Here is a 24,922-nt window from a genome sequence, read left to right as displayed (position 1 = left end):
ACGCACAGATTTATCACTCAGCTCAGCGTTCCTGTACTAAAGAGTTTTTCCCGGTCTGAGAGAAGAGCACTGCAGTCAATTTCCAGTTGGTTTTAGTCCACTTTAATACAACATTCACTCACTCATCCCAATCACTGAATTCAGGTGTTCCAAACACTTCCATGCCACCTGATGGCCTCTGATGACTATTTAGTACTTATTTCAACAACATCCAACAAAGCACAGTACTTTGCAAAATATTCAACAAAACTGTTCCCACTAAAAAAGGTGGAAACAAACTTGAAACTCCACGTGAGGCAAAAAACATCCCGTCGAGTACAAACAGGCCATGGTCGAGGAGTTGCTAGCAGAAAGTGCAAACGGTGGATCGAAATTACTGATGCGGTTACATAGTGGAAAAGCGGGGCTTTAAGCAGCTGACTGAAAAGCTTGATGCAAGACACAACAGCCAGGTATCATCCAGGTTTTCAGTTTTTTAATGTGACAATATTGTGAAGCTCCTGACGTGTTACAAGGTAAGATACTTTAGTTATCATTAAAGTATTAAGCAGTTATTTTATACTTTTACTTAAAATTTCAAGAGTAAACACTGCCTAGGTTACTTCTGTCCTTACATTTGACTTATGCTGTGTCACTACCATTGCTGCTGCTGGCACCTTCCAAAGATTACTGCAGGCTTCAGAAAGTCTGGGAGGCACTGCTTTAGGTAATAAACAAAAATGAGGTCTGATGCAAACTGCCCTGTGGTCCCACTACCACCGCAAATGCAATCTGTATTTTCATGGAAAATCCTCCTGTGGATCCAAATAACTAAATAAATCTACAAACATTTAAGGACTTCCAACTTTAGTGACTAGAAAGCCACATTTTTTACACTGATATTACACAACTTCTACCAATCTTTAATGCAGCAGGAGCTGATTTAGCTGTTAACTGGTTTTCCAGGTTGCTCCTGTGTTGATAATAACCCAAACAGGCAGCTGGTGCCATTTCACTAAGTTCTGCTGCTTTCTGTGTCCTCTTCCATTCATATTCAAGCTCTGTTTTGTTTGTGTAGTGAATGATGTTCTTATGTAGCACTGTGACTGGTAGTTTTATTTCCTATGAATGATGTTTATGTGACCCCCGTTTACCTCATTGTTGCATCTATCTGTATAAATAAGTGACTGGCCAACACTGACTGTGTTGCAGAACTACACACTGTGCTCCAAACCAAAGCCCACTACCGCTTTAAAATTCACTCATGTGTCAAACTAGATGGATTTTCTATGGTTTGCTAGAGAGCATAACATAAACAGTCAATTTAAGCTCACTGAAGCATATGCATTGATGTAACGTTGAGATGGGCAATCTGCTCTGATCTTTTTAAGACAACAAAAATCATCAGGGAGAACTACACTATTCTTCATGTTGCGACTGTTATTATGTGTATTAATCTAGATTTTAAGATAGTGGGTTTTTTCTTTTCCCCCCCTAACTGCCTGTTAACCCCTTTTTAAAATTTTGCTCCTCCAGCCACTATGAGCTGCTGCTGACACCTTACACTACACAACAGAACAGTGAGTTTGTGAAATCAACACTTCCTTCTTCTCTGCCCTACTGTTACATAATGCTCATCTGTCTCAGCGTTCACCAGATTAACCGGGGTTAACAAGAAGTTTCCGGTCTAAACAGCATGCACGCACACACGCACAGAGCTGGATGAAGTCAACATGCAAGAATGTGTATTTTCCTGTCTGGATGTTTGGTTGGTGAATCCAAACACACGACTGAAGATGGCACATTCCAGCAGAGAGGAGACAGGGAACTATGCGAGGATAAGATCACACTCTTACACACACAGACACACACAATTCCCAATGAGTGAGAGAGCACTAAAATAGAAAAGCTTAAAGAAAGAGCAGTGTTTCAACCTTTGCCTTAAAATGTTTCATCATATAAAAACTTTATTATATATTGTGCAACAAAAAATAATTCTACGTGCTAAAATTTTGCTATAAATAATGTCAATCCAATGGTTTGTATATAGTGCAAAGAAATGTTAGACATTTTCAGCATGTCCCACAGAATTAAAATAAGACTTCTGCATGCAGCTTATTAAGCCAAATGTGGGCACATTTCATTTCAAAGCTTTTAATCTGAAAAGCCGCATTAAAATGACAAGACTGCAGCTTTAAAATTAATTTCATAGTTGCATAAATGCAACAGCAGCTAGTTGCCCACGCCTAACAACAGAAAACAAAAGCACTGCTTTACTGCGGACTGCTTTGAGGTTGTCTTACCCTTCTTCCCTCTATCATCTCCTCTTCTCCTCCTCCTCCTCTGGTTTATGGCTTTCCATCATGCATCTTTTTTTGCCCCTCATGCCCCACCTCTCCCCTACACACAGTTTCTGGATCCACCTTCATCACCCAAGGCCGTTAGGAACAGGTGTTCACTGCCTGAGGTGCCCTGTTTTGTGTGCGTGTTGCTTAGAGAAATTACCATCACCTCAGGCTCTTTCCTGTCAAGGCAGGTGGGATGTCCCAGGCTGAGCCAGAGATGCTAAATTTTCCATTAATTTATTACAACATACAGTACCAGTGTGTCCAAACTTTTGACTGTTACCGAACATCTGCAGGCTAAAATATTTCATCAAATTCTGTTGCTGCGATGCCCCAAGCTTGGCAGAGGTTACTAGAGTTCAAAACTACAAAATAAAATAAATCATTTGTGTGTGTGTGTGCTTTTTAATACCCACAGCACAAAATGTTGAGAAACATGAGCAGAGTGAAGTCTTTCGCTAGTCTGTATGGCAAATACAGTGTTAAACACTGCCAAAAGTTAACACATAAAAACTGGAAAAACAGCACTGTGGTTTCACACTAAGACTGTTATAAAGTCAAAGGATGTTATTGTGCCTTGCTGCAAACCTCTATATAGCTGCTTCTGTCTGTTACCAACGATATATAAACTCGCCTAAATGGCTGCAGGAGGGAGCTTTGTATTTACTGTACCTACAGATGTAAGGAAATAAATATATGTACAGTAATTCCCGAAGACTAAAGATTCTAAAGATACCACCGATTAGATCTGGACACGCACTGATTTGTGAGATCCACTCACTGTAGGCTTTTCTTTTATTCTGCCATCCCTCTGTATAACTGCCTCTGTGTTCAGACAATGACGCTGCATGGCTTCAACTCTAACACATTACATTGAAGACCAAAGACCTGCTACTTCTCGTTTTCTTTCCCTGCTCCCAGCAATCAAGAAACACGGAACAAATTTTCTATTTCTTGCCTCACTGCAACTCTGCAGCATTCACAGTGGATGACTGCTGATTTTATCTTGTGCCCTTAATGCCATGTGCTCCCAGCTGTGGTGCACTTCCCTGAGACCTAAGGGGTGCACTACGAAGCAAGATCAATGGGTATGTTGAGCCTAAAACCAGTTTTCAGTGTCAGGGTGTCAGATTAGAATTGCCCTTAAGTGCCACATTTCAGTAGTTATTTTACAGATGGCCCATTTTGTACAGAGAAGCTTCTAATGACGCATTAAAACACCCCCTTTCACTGAGCCCACACGCAGCCTGATCACGGAGAGTGGTATCTGTTATCTCAGATTGGGATTGTAGGTTTCATCAGGCCAGTTAAAACAAAGAAAGTCAGGCCATGTCGTATGTCCATCTGTTGTCAGTGTTTCACTAAGTCTGTCCAGCCACAGCACCGATCACTATTTATCGTGGAGTGTTTCTTTACTATGATTACACAAGATTATCAGCGTGTGCGCACACATCCCTAACCACTGAGCTCTGACCTCTCAAATAAAGATGAAGGAGGCACTTGCTCATGCTAATGCAGAGAACGGCTCCAGAAAGAGAAAGAGGAATACGGAAAAACTCCGGTCCTTTCAGCAACAATTCACAGAGAAATCGATAAAAGTGGCTAAATTAAAAAGCATCAAGGCCTGATCATTTTTGCTCTACTCTTCATGAGCAACTACAGTCCAATTTTATGTCTGCTTCCTGTGAACTTTCAGTGCACTTTGCTGGCATTGATTGCAGATAACGCCTGTCTGAGAGGCAATGATTAACCCAACGGGAAGAAAGTGGGATAATTAGAGATTCCTGCTGAAGATTAAAAAGGAAACTCACTTTTATACAGAGAGTGGAATTTAAAGTTAAAGACGGCAGAAGGTTCAAAAGTGGGCAAAGGGAACAAAGTTATACAGTCCTGAATTTCTAGAGCTCACAGGTTTGATACTCAAGAAGGAAAATAGTCACTGACAGTAAATAATGTCAACTGTTGGGATTATGTGACATGTTGGAAAAATTGAGAGAAGCAGGCAGACTGAGAGTTGTGTAGGACACGATGTACTAAACAACAGAATATCAACTCCAGCTGACTAACTGGCATCAACACTGTGCCACTTATCTCTGGGCACATAACATCTACTAACACAACGCTGTATTTTAAAATCCAATTTCAACTCGACAGAGCTCAACAACTAATTGTCTTAGGTTTCAAATTAGAGCCAAAAAATCAATCTGCTTTATTAATCACTCGCCAAGGGCTACTGAGCTATAAGCTGCTTCATATCAACAGAGAGCAGCTGGGAGATGGTGAGAAGTGGTTTGAATCCCATTCCTTCATCTTTTAGCCATTTTGGATCATCACCTGGGGCAGCACGGTGGTGCAGTGGTTAGCGCTGTTGCCTCACAGATAGAATACCATCTGGAAGGCCTGGGTTCGATTCCACCTTGGCCCAGGCCTCTCCCTCTCTCTGTGTGGAGTTTGCATGTTCTCCCCGTGCTTGCGTGGGTTTCCTCCGGGTACTCCGGTTTCCTCCCACATTCCAAAGACATGCACTTACTGGGGTTAGGTTAATTGGCTATTCTAGATTGCCCATAGGTGTGAATGTGAGTGTGAAAGGTTGTTCGTCTCTCTGTGTTGGCCCTGTGACAGGCTGGCGACCTGTTCAGGGTGTACCCTGCCTCTCGCCCTATGACAGCTGGGATAGGCTCCAGCCCCCCCGCGACCCTGACCAGGATAAGCGGAAGCGAATGGATGGATGGATGGATGGATGGATCATCACCTGAATTCAGTGCTCTGGGATTTGTGGCTGTGACATGGCAATGAGGCAGCTCGATTACAGCAGAAATCCTAACCTTGTTTATTTTGGTCAACATATCTAAGGGTGTAACAGGATCCTATGACAGGTGGGATCCTGACCCTGTACTAGACAAGCACTTAGAAAAATAGATGGAGTTCCTTGGATTGAATTTTTAATTTTTTCATGCACCACTAAACGCTGACTGGGAAAGAGATCTTGAGCAATTGGAAAACAATGATAACTCTGTAGAGAGATACTAATCTTTCTACAGTTTCATCTCTAGAAAATCTCCACATAGTTCTTAAAGTCCTTGTATGAATGGGCGAATGCAAACGTGTTGTATAAGCGCTTTGCGCGCTCAGTAAGAGCAGAAAAACGCTATATAAGAACAAGTCCATTTACCATCTTGCTGACTGATGTCTTCTCTTCGTCATCTTGGCTTGAGCTGAACTAAACGAGTTAGTTTCAGTGAAAAAAGACAAATGCAAAAGATCGCTTCATCCTTTTATAATCTTTGAAAGTCAAAATTGTTATTAAAATTCAAATATGGTTAATTGTCCAGCCCTGCACAGCAATCTGTAAAGTTAATGCTACCTGAACATGCTAAGGTGCAGAAGTGCTGAGCGTAACACTACAAAATATCCATAATAGAGTAAAACCTTTGAAGATATAACTGATCCTGTTTTTGAATGGATACTATTTCTGTAGGGCTGCAACAAACCGAACATCGGCACTGACGCTCTCGGCCTTGCTGGCTGCTGTCGGCCTTTCAGCGAATAAAATGACATTTAACGATGGCAGCGTTCAACATTTATCTGTTACATAAATGTTATACCAGTTGAATGTTCAAAGAAATGAATGATGAACGATCTAAGAGACTTTTATTAAAACTGAAGAAATTTTTTAGCTTCCAAGTTTACTTTATTCCTTAGTGACTGCCTGCCTGCTACCGTTTATGTGCATCTTTTCAGTAAATAAAGTGCCATCTCAGCTGTGGACTTTGGATTAGAATAATAAGGCAACACTAGGCCATTAAAATCTATTCTGCACTCCTTCATTCAGCCAATTCAGGTGTTTTTTTTTTAAAAACAAGTCAAGGTTTAAGGCAAAGCTTAATAGCACAATTACTTAAAAACATGTTTCCTTCATGCTGTCATTTTAGAAACAGAAAATCCATCCATTCTGTCAGGAAAAAGAAACTAAGAAAGCAGCATCCTGGAGTTGCTCGCTGCGTTCAGGCCCTCACCTGTCTGTGTATGATGAATATTTCAGCATTTTTGCTGTCAAACGACACCACTTGAGTTTACAATGAGTGCTCTCCTCTTGAAGGAAAGTGACATAATGAACGAGCTGCACGCCTGTTTATTTTAAATGTGTGACCTCTGCACGAGTGTGTGGGTAATCCCTGCACGCTCCAGCTCTAACAATGCTTAATCTCCAGATTATGAGCCAACTCGCCAAACTCAACTCTACGTACACAAGCAGTCGCACATAGAAAAGTGTAATTAAAAGACTTCCACAGAGGAAAACTGAACAGGCCGTCATTATGTTAGAGAATACAGAAATAATAGAAGAATTAATTTGTTCATATGAAGAGACAATGTGTGAAAATTGTTATTTCAGCACAATAGGAGATAACACACCTGCTCATTCTCTTTAATGCCAACACACAGCCATCCCACAAGACCAAACATCCACTCTAACACCCAAACACATTCATACAAGATGACAGCACACACACGCACAGCAGTAAGCTGACAGGAGCACTCGATGATATGACCTAAATTTTTCACTTTTTGAAGCTTGAAAGAAGCTGTCTGTGTGTGTGTGTGTGTAGCAGAGAGAGAGATAATCAACTCCCAATTCACATTCCTTGCATGGCTCACATAACTTTCTCATCTGTCTGTGTGCGTATGTGTGCGTTCATGTAGCTACAAACTGAGTGTAGGTGTATGTGGTTGTGCTGCACCCAGCCCACACTAACTGTATTCACTTGAAAGCCCTACAATTTAGTCAGACCCCCAAAGAACCCAGAAATTACTACTTCACCTACACAATGTCCACCCTGTAGCAGCACAGCAGCAGTTTCCCTTTCATCCCCTGTGGCTGTGAGCTACTTCTCTTAGTTTTTGCTACATTCTGCACAACGAGCCTGATAAAGTGCTGGAGGTGAAGGAGAGAAAGAGCTTATTGGGCTAATAAATACACCACATGCACAGAACATGGATGGAAATACACAAGGAAAAACAAACACAAACCGACGCACACAAACATAAAAATCATATTTTAAAATACTACATTCATTCAAACTTATTCAAATGCTCCAACACGAAGGAGGAAACATTCTCAAAAGAGTGCACAAAGAGGTTTGGAAACACAGAAACACCTATCTGATTGGAAAATATGGCACAAGTTGGAGTTATATAAACAAGAGGTAGAAGGAGGGCGAGAGAAAGCTCCTCGACTGGTTGTCAATAGCAACAGTGTTTTGGAAGTGCAGTCTGTTCTGCTGCAAAGCATGATGGGATGTTGCCACCATCATTATCAGACCATTCACTAATTCACTTCTCCCTACTAAATACTTAAGAGTTCTGTGTGGAAGAGCTAAAAAGTAAAATGAAATAAAAAACACTTTTCAGATGATACTCGTGTCATTTGTCAACTACATCAGTGCAGTAGCAGTTAAAACATGATAGAATATAACGTATTTGACCAAATACTTTGTGGAAGTTAAAGTAGCTCTACTGTTCTGTTATGTATCTACTCTTCCAGCAGTTGCTGCTCAGATTAGAGATTACATTAGTTTAAAATATTAAAGTTCAGTGTATCTATAATTAATCCCTGTAAGCAACAAACTCAGGCTTCAGACTGCTCCAACTGCTGTGTTTCAGACTTTCATATTTTTGAACTCATCCCTGTATCACCTCAGGCACACAGGCTCAGAAGAAAGATGGAGGACAGAACTGAAAATAAAAGCTTGTTGTTTCACACAGGATGGACTGAGGGGCTGCACAAAGGCCCAGAATCGAACACATAAGGATTGTTTTGAACTGTGAATCACTGAAAACTACTAAAATAGAATCTAAGAATAAAACAGAGTTACAAATATAGAGTTGGGCAGTATGGTGGGGCAGTGGTTAGCGCTGTTGCCTCACAGCAAGAAGGTCCTGGGTTTAAATCCGCCATCTGGCCGGGGCCTTTCTGTGTGTGGAGTTTGCATGTTCTCCCACAGTCCAAAGACATGCAGTTAGTGGGGTTATGTTAACTGGTGATTCTAGATTGCCCGTAGGTGTAAATGTGAGTGGTTGACTGCCTGCAACAGACTGTAACCTGTCCACGGTGTACCCTGCCTCCTGCCCAATGACAGCATAGGCTCCAGTCCCCGTGACCCTGAATTGGATCAGTGGAAGCAAATGGATGGATGGAGTTGCAAATGAGCATAATAGGTTCCTGTTAATGGCAACCTACTCAAAGTATGCCATTTATTTTTACTTTACGCATTTGTACTTTGACACGGGTAAAAAGCATTATTTTCTTTGCACAGACAAAAAATGATTGCTTTGAACTTTGCATCATGCAAAGTTACCCCAGCAGAGTCCAAGAATAAAAATATGGCGCTGCATATTAATGCTGAGATGTGTTGCTTTCATGCTTCTTAGATTTCTCCTAAAAGAAATGTATGATGGTATACAACACTTGGGTCGATGCTCCTTTTCATGACAGATTATGGTACACTCTGAGCCCACTACATAAGGTTTTCTATTGCTCATATATATTCCAGCAGCAATACAATGTGATGAACTCACTATTGCATGCCTTTTTCTGTCCTCTCAGTTTTTCCTCTAAGTCTAAGACTGGATATCCCCTGATTACTTAATCAGGATTTCTTTCTTAGACTTGAGGAAAACCCCTCCAAAGTCACATTATGTCTTTTTTCCATATTATAATCAATTAAGAATTAAAATAATGGGCCACTGTCGCCCTTGAGAAGTAAAAAATATTTTTTTCAGAGACTCTCATACCTGGTTCCCCACCAAAAAACAGTACTCTGATCCCTGCTCACTCACTTGCCCTGACAGGAAGTTCCAAACTAGTTGCTGACACCTGCTGTGATTCCATCACAAGACACTTTCATTTCTCAAACTGAAACCACTGACACCTCCCACGTTCTTCTCGAAGACAAGTCATTAGAACGTATACTGTAATGTGTCGGTCCCAGGAGCAAAAGTGAGAAACACCGAGTGTGCACGCACACATCTCACATCCCCCCCGATCACGACATAATGCAGACACGGATCAATACGAGCGCTGCTATACAGAGGGAGAGAGATGTCGGGGTAATTATGTTGTCCTCTTGGGGGTGTATCACTCCCACAGCCAGCAGCCCAGATCTGAATGTGGGTCAATATGCACACAAGCAGACACGCACAAACACATAATTGAGCGGCCAGTTGTTCCAGATGAAGGACAGTGGAATCAAATCCGGGTCAAACAGGACAGGCCTAAAAGCATCGCAGACACTTCACTGCAAAGATGGGTTCAATATTATAGATCTAGATCAGTTGAACACTTTAAAAAAAAATTTATAATCAAATGGCAAGATTTTATGTAGTTGTATCTCTAATACTGTTAAATGGTGATAACTGTAATATACTGATATCATGTGAATGAAGTACAGATGAAGTACACTGGAAATTTAATTGTGCAACTGTCTGTTTTGCATGCTTTTATAAAATTAGAGACTAATTTGGACAGAAAAAACATAGATATCCTGATATATTATCACTTTTTTTTTTTTTTAACCTGTAATCTTGTAGCCAAACTCTGATTTTGTGACCTAATACTGGGCCAACAGTGCATCTAACATCTCCCTCTTCTCAGGGTAACAGCAGCATTCCCAGTGCATTAGATTCAGATACACTTGAGCTTGTGGCTGCTTAAACATAATCAGTCCCTAATGCTTACTTTCAAGGACGTGCTTGTTATCTCCTACTTCCAGCTACATGTCTCAACAGTATTCAAATTACTGACAGGAATAATCACAGTTTTCTTCAAAGTAGGGATTTAACTCAAGTTTCACACTGTTGCTGCATTCCAACTTGCTCCACAATGCTTTCAAATTAGCAGAAATGTAGCGCCTTATGATGGCTCGGGAGCAGCACAATGTAAAGGAAAGCATCGTTGTGTAGCTCCAGTCTGTTGTGAGCAGCTTTGAGGTAAAAATTAATGTGTTATGAGGATGTGTGAAACCATGCCTGCAAAAATACTGTTTTCACTGTGGGTGTTACGGTCATTCTGGAGACTTTTCAATGACATTCCTGCATTATTTCAGTTTTAAATCTGCATTAGGTTTCCTGTCGGTGGTAAAAGTCTGGCTGTCGATGCTACGTTGTGTACAAATAAGAGATTTTACGCATGAACAACGTTTGAGGCGCGAAAACAACACGTTTAAGTGTACTGGTTGAAGCGCAGGGTAACTGTAAAATATGAATTACAGCAAGAGTCTGGCTGTACTATTCTCCAGCTGCCGTTTCCTCTGCTTTGCCATTTCCACTCGCCACTATTCAGAGTTAGTCTTTCGCTGCCGGACGAAGCCTATCATCCCCCGTTGTTCATCAAGTGTTACCTGAAAGTGACATTTGAGCGAATTTACCTGAAAATGGTGAATTCCTTCGTTTCAAGCCGACCCTCCGGAGCTGCCAGGCCCGGATGCCCTCCTCCGCTTTACCCGCCCACTGAAGTAGCCTGAAACACAGCTCCGTCTGCGGACGCTTTGGGCTCCAGACGCTCCGCCAGAGAAAGAAATATCCTCAGAAACGCGCAGAGAGATGTGGGGGAACACACGGAGACTGAACACCGAAAACGTCGTCTGTTCGGCGGCGGACGCAGTTTAAAGAGGCTGGAGGAAGATGTCGAGTGCGGAGACGGGAGGGGTGCAAGCATGTAAGCGAGATTACAATTATGGCACTTCCGGTGACGTTTCAAAACAAAAGCCTGTTGTTAGTTGTTTTCGATTAAATTTTTTCAAAATAAAAATCATTGTGGTGGTTGTCAGCTACTGGAAAGCGTGCCATATAAAATCCTACAACTTCCATAGACCATAAATATAAAAGAGATCCAGATAGACACGTGCACATATACGATAGCCTGTGCATGCATATGTACTTTCTGAGCGCTTTTTTGTTTGTTTGCTTCCTTGTTTCAAAACGGTAGGTATAACCACAAGTTAAATTCCATAATATACTTTGACAAAGCTGGGAAATGCTCTAAAAAAAATGCGGGACCTTTCCTTTTCACTTGTAACTCATTAGCCGCATTATTGCAACATTGTTGTTTCCTATTAACTTGAAAATGCGACAGTCTGCCCTTTGTCCCTGTCAATCTTTAATTAAGTTGATTAATCTTTTTTTTTTTTTTTTAAACAAAGACATTGTATAGGATATTACAGGAATAGCCCATATTTGTTATAGGTGCATAAATTATGAAACGGTTTAATAACTCTTAAGCTTTTACTAATATATATAATGAAACTGAATAGTTGTCTGTCTCTTTGTGTTAACCCTGCAACAGACTGGCGAGCTGTCCAGGTGTACCCTGCCTCTCGCAGCTGGGATAGGCTCCAGCCTCCCCGTGACCGTGAAAAGGACAAGCATGGATAAACGGAAAAGCCCCCCCCCCCCCCCCCCCCCCCCCCCCCCCCCCCCCCCCCCCCCCCCCCCCCCCCAAAAAAAAGGAATGACATTATTTTTTCTTAATTTCCTAATGTTGAGAATTCTGCCAATATTTATTTTCTTACTGTCGATATCTAAAATAATCAGTATTGACACAATCGTCTTAATCAATACAAACATCCCGTGCTAATTTGAGATCTGAGCCCAGAGCACGGGACTAATTCTGGTTCATTAATTTACTATATATACAGCAGTCTACAATAACAATTCAAATACCGACAGGTGAAGGAAATAACGATGGTCATCTTGTTTCAGCGGGAGGGATTCATAAACAGTCAGTTCTTATTTTGTATTTATTCGTTTGGCTTTATTTGTTCTTTATAACGCACAAACTAAGTTTTTAGTGCAGTGAACACAAAGTGCAAGTTTTTATTATTTGCCTTGCTGAAACCCACTTTAATACACTTAACATCATTTTTATTTATGTGCATTCATTCTCGTTTTCTTGACAAGACTTTCTTTAACAACAGAACACATTTTGGGGTCAATTTGAAAGAAAGGCAGATGTAAAATGTAAAAGTGAGGTCAGAGGTCAAATGTGGCATACTTTAAATTTTTAGATGGTACTTTCTATATGTTGACACATCAAGTTGAAACTCTCTTTGTTGGGGAGCAGAGTCTGTGGCAGAGCCTCATCTGACCACCTCACACAACATCAGTAAACTACTAGAGCCCCACATCCACAAAAGACTGTATGCAGTGGTATCATAAACCCATATTTTATTCACAATAGAACACAGAAAACAAATGTTTAAACTTACTAATTCGTGAAAAAATATTAGCTCAATTTGATGACAGCAACACATCCCTAAACAGCTGGGATGCAGGAAAAAAGGCTGGAAAAGTAAGTGATGCTAAAAAGAAACAGCTGGAGGAACATTTAGCAGCTAATTAGGTTAACTGGCAGCAGGTCGGTAACATGGTCGGGTATCATTAGAGAGGTAGAGTTTCACCAATCTGCAAAAAAAACCCAAAATCTCTGCACGCAAAGGGACAAAAACAGAAATCAATGTTGGATGCTGTGATCTTTGAGCCCTCAGGCGGCGCTACAATAAAAATGCTGACATTCTTTTTGAAATACTTCCTCTGCACTAAAGAGGAGAGGGAGTTCAATAGCCTGCATCTCTGATGGTGTGGAAGTATATTAGTGGAAGTGGCAGCTTGCACATTTGGAAAGGCACCATCGTTGCTGAAAGGTATATACATACGCTCCCGTCCAGATGGCGTCTTTTTCTTGTATAATTCAGCAAGCTATTGAAAGAGCACGGCTTCATAGTGGAAAAGGCTGGGTGCTGATCCAGGCCTTTCACCAGTGGAAAACATTTAGAGCATCATGAAACAAAAAATCTGAGAAAAAAGGCCCAGGACTGTTGATTAGCTGTGATCCTCTATCAGACAAGAATGGAACAACGTTCCTCTCCCAGACGTCCAGCAGCTGCCCTCCCCAGTTCCCAGATGTTTATGGAATCATTGTTAAAAGAAGAGGGGATGCACAGTGGTAATCATGGCCTGTCCCAACTTTTTTGCTGCTATTAAATTCAATATGACCTAATTTTTTTCTTAAAGCTTTGCATTTTCTCAGTTTAAACATTTGATATGTTATCTGTGTTCTGTTTTGAACAAAATTATTGCATTATTTACATGTTACACAGCACCGCAACTCTTGGAGTTGGTGTTGTATTTACTTGTTTACGGTTATTGTCTCTTTAAATTACCTGCGGGGAGAGGCGAGCATCAGTGTGCAAAATACAAACAGCATTTCCCAAGCAATGAAAATGTTTATCGGAAAGCTTCTGATTTCTTACTGCCTAAGTTGGAAAGTGCCAAATCTGAGCCAAACTAAATTAAAGTAAAACCTAAAATCAGTCCAAAAGTGTGTAATTGTAACGGAAAATAAACAAAATAAACAAATCGTGGATTCCAGCGTACGCTGATGAGTTCTCTGTGAGGCTTTGAGGGAGAAAACACTTCACTGGAGGAAGTCCCTTCGACTCAAGGGAAACAGCCCAGATCTGTCGGATAATAACTTAACCACTGCAGAGATCCTTTATGCTGTTCCACATTCACAAGCAGAGTGTGGCCCGGACTCAGCTGAGCAAGGTCCAGTCTGCTGCTGTGTAATAAAGCAGCATGTCATCTTTGGTGTGTTTAGCCTTAAATCATCTCAAGTTTTATATGTAACCTTGTCAGCATGTCTAACAGCAATGAATTAAGTGTCTTTTTGAGTGTGTGTGTGTGTGTGTGTGTGTGAGAGAGAGAGAGAAATACTTATACAGCCACTGCAACAAAAGGTGTTTATACATTTAAAATTCTTCTCCTCACATACGTCTTGAATAATACAGACCTCATAGTACCGTATCACCCCAATAGAGCACTTCGCTCTCAGACTGCTGGCTTACTTGTGGTTCCTCGGATACTTAAGAGTAGAATGGGAGGCAGAGCCTTCAGCTTTCAGGCCCCTCTTCTGTGGAACCAGCTCCCAGCTTGGATTCAGGAGACAGACGGCCTGTTTGTTGTGATTTGGTGCTATTTAAATAAAATTGAACTGAATTAATTATACCTGTATTCTGTGCAACCCAATGATAAACAGTACAAACAAACAATACAAATGATGCATTTATCATGTGGTTTTAGTTTGAATTAGATTGGAAACATATGTGCAATGAAACATCCCATCTGTTTTTTAACATCTTGCTCTGTCTCCACATTTGGAGGACAAATACTTTGTGATGCAATTAATTGCGATGGCACAAAGGTGGGAGATGGTGGGAAGTGCATGAACAAGTACAGCAAGATCCTGAACCCATGTATCCCAAAGAACTGGAGCTGGTGGATCCCATGAATGATTCCGGGCCTTGAGCCAGGGGGTCCTGCACGGCCTCCGCCAGTGTGCTCAGAGATCCCTGAGCTGGCAGATCCAGGGAGAGTACAGAGCTTTCCAAGGAGCATTCAAATTTCACAGCTGCATTTTTTTTAAAAGCAGCTTAAATATTCAGGTGTTCGATATTTTAATATTGTCTTGTTTTGATGTTTACAATACACTCTACAATTAATTTCAGCAAAATATGCTCCACAACAAATTAGAGCTACCAACTCCTCTGACTGTGACAGTGAAGGGCTCAGACCTCTCTCCTTTCTTTGTAGGATGAATATATTGTTTTTCTTAGCACATGTCTGCAGACAAAGTGCCTGGCTCTTTGCACCACAGAACTCACAAATGTGCAGTCATTCTTGCAGTGAGATGCTTATGGACTGACTTCATAGTGTGTTATCCCTTGAGTTGGATCGCATCCTGCACCGATGTTCTCGGACACACGAGGATGAGCTGCTCTTGAACTTTGATTTTTTTCCATACTGCACCAATGGTCACCAACAAAGCCAATTTCCAGCTGTGGATCCTTTCTAAGAATCTGCATGCAGATAGCACTTCTTTATAAGTTAAAAACATCCTCTGCTCAGGTCAGTCAGAGAATAGCAGCAGTGTGGCATCTGGACCTTTTACCAGTAGGGTGTGTGGTGAGCACTAGGTGGCAACACAGTTCATCAGTTCAACACTATTTCAGCCATCAGTCAGTGCCTGGAAGGTGCTTCATATGTGTGGAGACTCCATCAGGCAGAGGTTTTAACACAATTTACAGTGACCAATTAACCTAACCCCACTAACTGCATGTCTTTGGACTGTGGGAGGAAACCAGAGTACCCGGAGGAAACCCACACAGACATGGGGAGAACATGCAAACTCCACACAGAGAGAAGGAGAGGCCTGGGCCAGGGTGGAATCGAACCCAGGCCTTCCAGATGTTATTCTAACTGTGAGGCAGCAGTGCTAACCACTGCACAGGTACTCTTCACCTGCAGAGAAAGGTAAAAACTATAGTGTAATATTAAATGCTATTGTATTAGTCAATGATAAAAAATATATCTCACAGGCCAGTCGATACTGATCTGGGGGAAACTGACCTGTAATCAGCTGAAGAAGCCCTGAAGTAAATGCTGTTCTAAAATATTTCAGCAGTGATCCTGGGAAACAGGTCTGACTGAACACAACAACGAGCTAACTGAGATGTGACCACGTTGGACTGTAACTGCAAATATCAACATGATGATCTACATGATGTAACACTGATATCAGAGTGTGTGCTGCAGAAATGCTGTTTCATACTGACACAGTGCTAATCACACGGGATAAATCTCAGCCTGGCACTAGGATCAGCTGAGGATCTGATGATATCCCATCAGTATGTGACCTGTGTGATCCCTTAGTTCAGAAAAAGCAGCCTCATCGGTAACAGTTCTTTACAGCTTCAGTAGCTAATGCGATATTTTACATTGTATGTAATTGATAAAGGCTGTTTAGGACCACATACCTTTCCTAGGCTGCTAACTGACTAGTGAGCTAATGGTAGGTTAGCAACCATCATGCCTATGATTTCCATACAACACAAACGAAGCTCAGCACACACTGACTGAAATGCAGGCTTATGTGATGCTTCTGTTTAACTAACATCAGTGCATATTTATGATAAAATATTGGAATTACTCATGGAAAGCATACCTTTATCCTGCTGATTTTTTACTCCCCTTGTTTTTCTTTTCTGCCCCCCCAAGTGGGATGAATCCTTTTTTTGAAGCATACTTGTTGCAATCTTCTTGCAAACAATTATAATGCGTGTGAATCTGACTCCAGCTCAGACAGGCAGCTGAAATGATTAAACCAGGAGAGTTAAGATGATCACCACTGAAACATCACAGGTGCAGCAAATATGCCTTAAACAGCCTGTATGTGACTTTCAGGTCCTCTTGGGGGTCCTGACCAGTGGCTGAGTCTGCTAACAGTACCAGGTCCTGCCCCACAAACCTTTCTGGCACCAATCTGATTTTCATTCAGATTTTTTTAATCTTTCAACCTCAGAGTCAAGGAGAAACCTACCAGTGAGCGGAGGGAAGCTTTGCTCCTATAATAATACATAAGTTTGCTTCAAAACATGATTTGTGTTTGGTAAACTTCTGCTGTCCTAGAAGGGCTGCAGCACGGGTCAATAAAGCCTCAACACGAACTTTGGACATTTATATTACATTTTGTTTTTTGTTTTCAGAACAATTAAAGCACAAGAAGCCACAACAGCTACTGCCCCAAAGCACAGAGGACAGTTACTCTCAGATAATAATTAACTTTTTGCTATGTATTTGATTCCTGCTGCATTGTGTCACAACTGTTTAGCAATAATGACCTGTAAGCCGAGCGAACCCAACCGAAGACAACAAACTTAAATGCAAACGAGCACAATCAGCTTTATAACTGATCCACAACAAAAGAATGTCCATCGAGGTAAAATGTGGGTCAGATTGTGATTAATTTAGCATTAAGTACATATTTAAAGTACTTATGGACTTTTTAATGAATTTTGCACAATTTTGCACAGTCCTAAATGTTTCCTGCAGAAGATTGTTGTAGTTTTTACTTCTGCTTCACTCTCTGAGCTGTAGATATCTATATCTATGACATATGACCTAACAAAGGGCATTTATTAGGAAGCATTTATTCAATTCAATTCAATTCAATTTTATTTATATAGCGCCAAATCACAACAAACTGTCGCCTAAAGGCACTTTGTATTGTGGGTAAAGACCCTACAATAATACAGAGAAAACCCAACAGTCAAAACGACCCCTATGAGCAGCACTTGGCGACAGTGGAAAGGAAAAACTCCCTTTTAACAGGAAGAAACCTCCAGCAGAACCAGGCTCAGGGAGGGGCAGTCATCTGCCGCGACCGGTTGGGCTGAGGGGAGAGAAAGACATGCTGTGGAAGAGAGCCAGAGATTAATATCAATTAATGATTAAATGCAGAGTGGAGTATAAACAAAGTAAATAAGGTGAATGAGAAGAAACAGTGCATTATGGGAACCCCCCAGCAGACTAGGCCTATAGCAGCATAACTAAGGGAGGGTTCAGGGTCACCTGATCCAGCCCTAACTATAAGCTTTATCATAAAGGAAAGTTTTAAGCCTAATCTTAAAAATAGAGAGGGTGTCTGTCTCCCGAATCCAAGCTGGAAGCTGGTTCCACAGAAGAGGCGCCTGAAAGCTGAAGGCTCTGCCTCCCATTCTACTCTAAAGTATCCTATTAGAAATATTGCGCAAATGCAAAAAAGCGGTCCTACATATTTGTTTAATATGTGCATTGAAGGACATATCCTGGTCAAAAATGACTCCAAGATTTCTCACAGTGTTACTGGAGGCCAAAGTAATGCCATCCAGAGTAAGTATCTGGTTAGACACCATGTTTCTAAGATTTGTGGGGCTGAGAACAAGAATTTCAGTTTTATCTGAATTTAGAAGCAGGAAATTAGAGGTCATCCAGGCCTTAATATCTTTAAGACATTCCTGCAGTTTAACTAATTGATGTGTGTCATCTGGCTTAATTAATAGGTAAAGCTGAGTATCATCTGCATAACAATGAAAATTGATGCAGTGCTTTCTAATAATACTGCCTAAGGGAAGCATGTATAATGTAAATAAAATTGGTCCTAGCACAGAACCCTGTGGAACTCCATAATTAACCTTAGTGTGTGAAGAAGACTCCCCATTTACATGAACAAATTGGAGTCTATGAGATAAATATGATTCAAACCACTGCAGTGCAGTACCTTTAATATCTATAGTATGCTCTAATCTCTGTAATAAAATGTTATGATCAACAGTATCAAAAGCTGCACTGAGGTCCAACAGAACAAGTACAGAGATGAGTCCACTGTCAGAGGCTGTAAGAAGATCATTTGTAACCTTCACTAATGCTGTTTCTGTACTGTGATGAATTCTGAAACCTGACTGAAACTCTTCAAATAAACCGTTCCTCTGCAGATGATCAGTTAGCTGTTTTACAAATACTCTTTCAAGAATCTTTGAGAGAAAAGGAAGGTTGGAGATTGGCCTATAATTAGCTAAGACAGCTGGGTCAAGTGATGGCTTTTTAAGTAGAGGTTTAATTACAGCCACCTTGAAGGTCTGTGGTACATAGCCAACTAATAAAGCCTGATTGATCATTTTTAAGATTGAAGCATCAATAATTGGAAAGACTTCTTTGAACAGTCTAGTACAGTGGTTCTCAAATCCAGGCCTCGTGGCCCAGTGTCCTGCGGGTTTTAGATGTGTCCCTGATTCAACACACCTGAATCAAATGGCTGAATTACCTCCCCAGTATGCAGTCAGGTTCTCCAGAGTCCTGCTAATGACTTCTATATTTGACTCAGGTGTGTTGAAGCAGAGACACATCTAAAACCTGCAGGACACTGGGCCACGAGGCCTGGATTTGAGAACCACTGGTCTAGTAGGAATGGGATCTAATAAACATGTTGCTGGTTTGGAGGAAGTAACTATTGAAGTTAACTCAGAAAGATCAACTGGAGCAAAAGAGTCTAAACAAATACCAGCAGTGCTGAAAGCAGCCGAACATGAAGAATAATCTTTGAGATGGTTATGAATAATTTTTTCTCTAATGTCTAAAATTTTATTTGTAAAGAAATTTTGAATTAATTAATTTGTTTGTTTGTTGAAAAAAGATTAAATGAATGTATGTGTGTCTCTCAGGTCCTCTGTCAAGTGTTGAGTGTTTTCTTAAATATGTGACTTTTAGCTACTGTTCATCTGCTGTGGATAGTTTTCAGGCCACTTCTTCTTTTGTCCTCCACTTTTCCTCAAACGTTTTAAAAACAATGCTGAGATATGTCAAGTTTTTGGCTAATAGCGCTTGTGTAAAAATTTGTTTCTGCGACAGGCTGCTAGTAACAAAGTATCTAAAAATGCTAATATAAATTCTATGCTTTTGTCTGTAATTACATGCCATGATTGGCAGCCTTCCAGTTAGTTAAACTGCTGCGTGTTAACTGTGCAGATTCCTGCAGTAATTGATTGAAACTAATTAGTGTTTATAACAATAGTTTAGTCAAGTTGTTCATTGTGCTTAGTTTTGTCAGGGGATCAGGTGCAAAACGTTATCTAAGTGATGTCAGCATTTGAACGGGAGCTTGAACCAGTAACCTGCAGGTTACTAGTCAACCTAGAATCTGCTGCCATTAGTTTGAGCCAAATGTGCAAGATAGAGAGGACAGCAAGGAAACACACAGGATGTTAAAAACGTCCATTTAACGCTTTCAGTCTTTTCCCTTTTTAAACTCTAAGGTGCTCAAACATTAAGGTGAACAGCATATGTACATTTACATACACAATACATTCACATGTATTGTGAGTATATTATTAAAATGTGAATAAAGACATTAAATGTCACTTTGGAAATACACATTTGACAATTTTACTTCAGTCAGTTTATACTGTATGTATCTGTATTTTATTTGGCCTAGTTAAGAAAGAGGAGGTAAATACATTTTAGGGATTTAAATTTATTTATTTTTTAAATAAAGAATAGCTTTGTTATCCATCATGAACTGTGTTCAGTATTTAGCTCTTCTTCAGATTTACTCTGGCAACTAAGAAGCTTCAAAACACACAACTTTTGCTCTGTATGAAAGGTTTCTGTCTCCAACTGTTCATATTTCATTAAACTGGATAATGGAACAAGCTGATACTTGGGTGTACTGACTTGTATTGCACATTTTCATTCAGCAATTCATTTCCCAGTTTCAGAATAAAGTGAAGACCATCAACGTATTCTCGAGGCCCGTCACTCCATTGACTGACACGCATCACGACTTCTGCAGGTTAAAACCACTGCCCCCCAAGGAGGCTCATGAAGAAGCTCTCCTGCTAAAGTTCATCGCTTGGCCTGAAACTCCACCTGTACCATCTCCTCTTTCCCTGAACATGACCAGTGATCCAGCCCACAGCACCTTCACCATTCTCCCACAGAGGGGAGGGGGCCAGTGGCATGTAGGGAATAAACTGAAGGTTTTGATTAAAATGAACGACTTTCGAGGCCATGCAAAGAAGTCCGGGGAGACGTTTTATTTGCCCGGCTTCACAGCCCGACTCTTGATGCAGGAGTAGCAGGGAAAGTGGTGGATCATCTCGATGGCTCCTACTCTGCTGTATTCTTTTTACCGTGGGAAGGAAGCACAGAGGTCAAGGTGATGATAAAACTTATTGTTTTAAATGTGATTGTAGGTATTGCAGGTAAGTCAACTTCCCTTCTCTTTTTTCAGTTCAATGCAATTTTATTTATATATCACCAAATCACAACAGTCGCCTCAGGGTGTTTTATACTATAAGGTAAAGACCCTAATTACAGAGAAAACCCAACAGTCAAAACGACCCCCTATAAGCAAGCACTTGGTGACAGCGGGAAGGAAAAACTCCCTTTTAACAGGAAGAAACCTGCAGCAGAACCAGACTCAGGGAGGGGCAGTCATCTGCCGCGACTGGTGGGGCTGAGGAAAAAGGGGATTCTCCAAAAGGCCGCCTGAGACTGGCTCCAAAAGTCCTCGTAGACTGTGATGTTTTTTGTTTTTTTATTGCTTATGAATGTGGTACTATTTTTTAGTCTTCAGCTTTCAGTTCATACTTGAATTCACTGTTTAGTTTCTTCAGTAGGAAAAAAAAATCTATTAGCACTAAAGCTGTAAAGTTGTGCCATGTAATGACAGTATGGTGCACCTTGCAAACTCTGCTAACACAGTATGGAAATCACCTCAGTGGCCAAAACGTGGGGCTTTAAAATGGTGGTTAACAGACTGTTTCATCCAGAGTCTCCACCAGCTTGGGTCTGGGCTGGATGACAAAATGTGCTTTAATAGCAATATGAAATATGGTATAAATATGGTGTAAAAAACAAACAAAAAAACCAAAATTGAACTATGAACATGGATCATGAATCCTCCCCTTCTCAGTTTGACCATTTCACCCTCCTAATCCTTAAGTGGTCTTTGTCAGTCTACATGAACCAAAGCAATAGCATGTTGACCTTGACAAAATTTCAATTTTTATTTCCACTGTAATGCTGTGTTAAACATTTCAGTTTATATATGTATTTCTGTGAAGCCAGGTTGGAAAACTTTGGTTCTTTGTCCCACAGGTGACACTGGTTCATCCCGGTGAGGCAGTCACGGAGCTGCGCAGGTTGAACAGAGAAGATCCCGACAGGATTTTGTTCAAGAGTGTGTTCCAGTCATGTTTGCGTCCGACCCAGCAGCCTGTGTGCAACTACACTGACCTCCGTACAGGTGAGCCCTGGTTCTGCTACAAGCCAGAAAATCTGAGTTGTGATGCCAGAATGAACTACTTCAACAGAGGAAATCAACCAATCATCACAACCGCGAAGAAGCTTTTTCAGAGGTGAGCTTGCCTGTACGTCCCTGCTGGGAGTTCTTAAAGAATGATGTCTGATACAAATGAAACTAATCAGTTCAATCACACTAGATGGGTTTCACTCACTTGGAAAGGTATCTTAAAGAAAACTTCAAGTGTTGCCACAGACATGAGCAAACTCTTTTTCACTTGTATTGTGCTCCCCGCAGTATAAAGAGGGAATCCTCTGACTGTGTGTTCACCACCTTCTCTGTCGGTGGCTTAATGATTGCTGCCTGCTGTCTGTTAAATGTCTAGTTTCAAAATCACTTACATTTTCTCACATTTGTGTTAAGAGATTTTATTGTGTGTACTTCACCTCAGCGGTGTCAACCTGAAAGTCTCCATTCCAGCTTCAGGACCTGCCAGTGTCACCATTTTTCCAAAACAGGAAGGTAAAGCCCAATTTCAACTACCAACATCTACATCTATATAATGAACAGTGAAAATGGATGTGAGCATTTCACAAACTGAAAAATTGAAATTGTAGAATATTTATTGTTCTAGAGAGTTGATGCCTTAATGGCTAACAGTATAACTATTATTGTGTGCTGACAGTTTATAACATGTGGATAAAATGAACTTCTAGCAGAACTTATCCCCCAAAACAAAGAAGTCTGTTATAACAATACGAGGTATGATCAGAAAGTTGTGAGAACTCGATGAGATTTGGCTGATTTCCCTTTGAATGTTGTCTTTTCGTGCACCTTAAGCCTGGTTATCAGCTTTACAGTTATACAGTATCAATCAAAAGTGAGTGTGTCCAAACGGTTGACTGGTACTGTATATAGATCACTCCCTGGAAGTCCTGGGGGGTCTACGCCACTGTGTCAACTGGTTGCACTCCCACCTTATCTGCAACCTTTAGGCATATTGAGCCTTCAATTGAAAAATGCTGGGTCATGGCTGGAGACCCAGCTCTCATCACCAGCTATGATCTTCCACACTAAACTCAGGTTATTTTGAAATAGAAAATGTTTTCTCTGCACACAAATGTGTGCACAGAGAAAACATGTTATGGCTGGAGACCCAGCTCTCATCACCAGCTATGATCTTCCACTCTAAACTCAGGTTATTTTGAAATAGAACATGTTTTCTCTGTGCACACATTTGTGTGCACAGAGAAAATTGCAGAGGGCACAGTGCAAGTGAAGGAACTCCCAGGAAGCGACTGAAAAATGCAGCAGCACTGATGGTGGTGTGTAAATGTATGATAAGATGATCTTCAGCAGATGATGGACCAAATTTAGATCAGGTGAGGTTTAGGGCTGTTGTAGGCTTGTTACCAGCACTTCATACACAATCACCAGTACATTTGTACTCATCTGCTGGGCACTCAAAAGAGTCCCGACTATACTTCCGTTTGAGTAAGGTTGCAAAACTACACTGAACAACTGTTTTATGGAATTAAAATCAGAAGTAATATTGAGAAATAGAGCAGTGCATTTGTAAGAGTGGGGATTTGACTTTGGTTTGATTGACACATAAAGCTTAAGAAGAGACTGTTTTGATCTTTCCATGTTAAAAACTCTACTGATGTTTGTTTGACCTCTTCTCAGGTCAGTCAGATGCAAATAGCAGCAGTGTGGACTCTGGACCCTCTGGCTATTATTAACGGGGTGTGTGGCAAGCACTAGGTGGCGCCACAGTTCATCAGTTCAACACTTCCTCAGCCATCAAGCAGTGTCTGAAAGGCAAGATGGTTCATATGTATGGAGACTCCACCATGAGGCAGTGGTTTGAGTACCTTAATGCAACAATGCCAGGTAGCTGTTCCACTGATCTTTCTGCCATCAGTTTGATTTGCTTTATATACTTTATTACACACATTATTTCCCCTGTAATTTCAGATTTAAAGGAGTTTGACTTGCACAGTAAGAAACAAGCAGGACCTTTCATGGCCCTGGACTACGCAAACAACATCATGATGATGTACTGCTGCCACGGTCCTCCTTTCCGGTCCACTGTAGTCCCAGCCATCGAGCTGCATTATGTCACCAACGAGTTAGACAAAATTGCTGGAGGTGGCAACACCGTTGTAGTTCTTGCCGTCTGGGCACACTTTGGCACTTGCCCCATTGAGTTCTACATCCGGCGGCTGTTGACCATCCGCAGGGCGGTGGTGCGGCTGCTGGACAGGGCTCCAACCACACTAGTTGTTATTCGGACTGGAAACCCCAAATCTTTAACAAGCTTCATTCACTCATCTACTAACAGTGACTGGTACTCGCTGCAGCAGGTCAAGGTGCTCAAGGCCATGTTCAAAGGGCTGAATGTCCATCTGGTGGATGCCTGGGAGATGGTTTTGGCCCACCACCTGCCCCAAGAACTCCACCCACAACCTCCCATTCTTAAGAACATGATTAATGTTTTCTTGTCATACATATGCCCTGAAAAAGGTAACTAGATGTGTTTGTTTCAGCAGACTGTGTTTAATCACAGTCGCCCTTTAATTTATTAAATGAAGTTTTCCACTTCGTCACTTAACACATCAAAGCTGACCCCTCAGCCCTGTGCTTTAAACATGGTCAGCATAAACACAGGGGCATGAAGGCAGGTAAATGTGAAATGACTTGCTGTGTTCATACGAGCCTGTAATTTTCAGTCTGTTTCACTAATTTTATGAGTCTGATTGGGTGCATTTCTGAGCTCTGATATTCCAATTTGATCCTATATTGTAGAGATAATATAAAATTGGGAAAGTCTCAATCAGTTTGGACAAAGAAGTGTTCTCCCCAGGTTATCAAATACTTTACAAATAATTCTTTTGTTCATATTATTGGCTAATAGATCCAAAAT

General features: G+C 41.0%; 1 protein-coding gene and 1 pseudogene across 1 annotated transcript in view; one reads left to right on the top strand and one right to left on the bottom strand.

The window, feature by feature from the left end:
- The window catches only part of cdk17 (cyclin dependent kinase 17), a 48,559-nt gene extending 37,511 nt beyond the window's left edge, over positions 1 to 11,048 (bottom strand). The window contains exon 1 of the mRNA XM_030720027.1: positions 10,748 to 11,048. The gene's annotated coding sequence lies outside the window, so the exon portion shown is untranslated. The remainder of the gene's footprint in view (positions 1 to 10,747) is intronic.
- Positions 11,049 to 14,667: 3,619 nt separating this feature from the next.
- Positions 14,668 to 24,542, top strand: LOC115773824 (NXPE family member 3-like; annotated as a pseudogene).
- Positions 24,543 to 24,922: the final 380 nt, after the last annotated feature.

The sequence above is a fragment of the Archocentrus centrarchus genome, chromosome 23 (genome assembly GCF_007364275.1).
Source record: "Archocentrus centrarchus isolate MPI-CPG fArcCen1 chromosome 23, fArcCen1, whole genome shotgun sequence".
In the NCBI taxonomy this organism is placed as follows: domain Eukaryota; kingdom Metazoa; phylum Chordata; class Actinopteri; order Cichliformes; family Cichlidae; genus Archocentrus; species Archocentrus centrarchus.
Note: the sequence above shows the minus strand (reverse complement) of the source record. Positions and strands in the feature narration are given on the sequence as shown.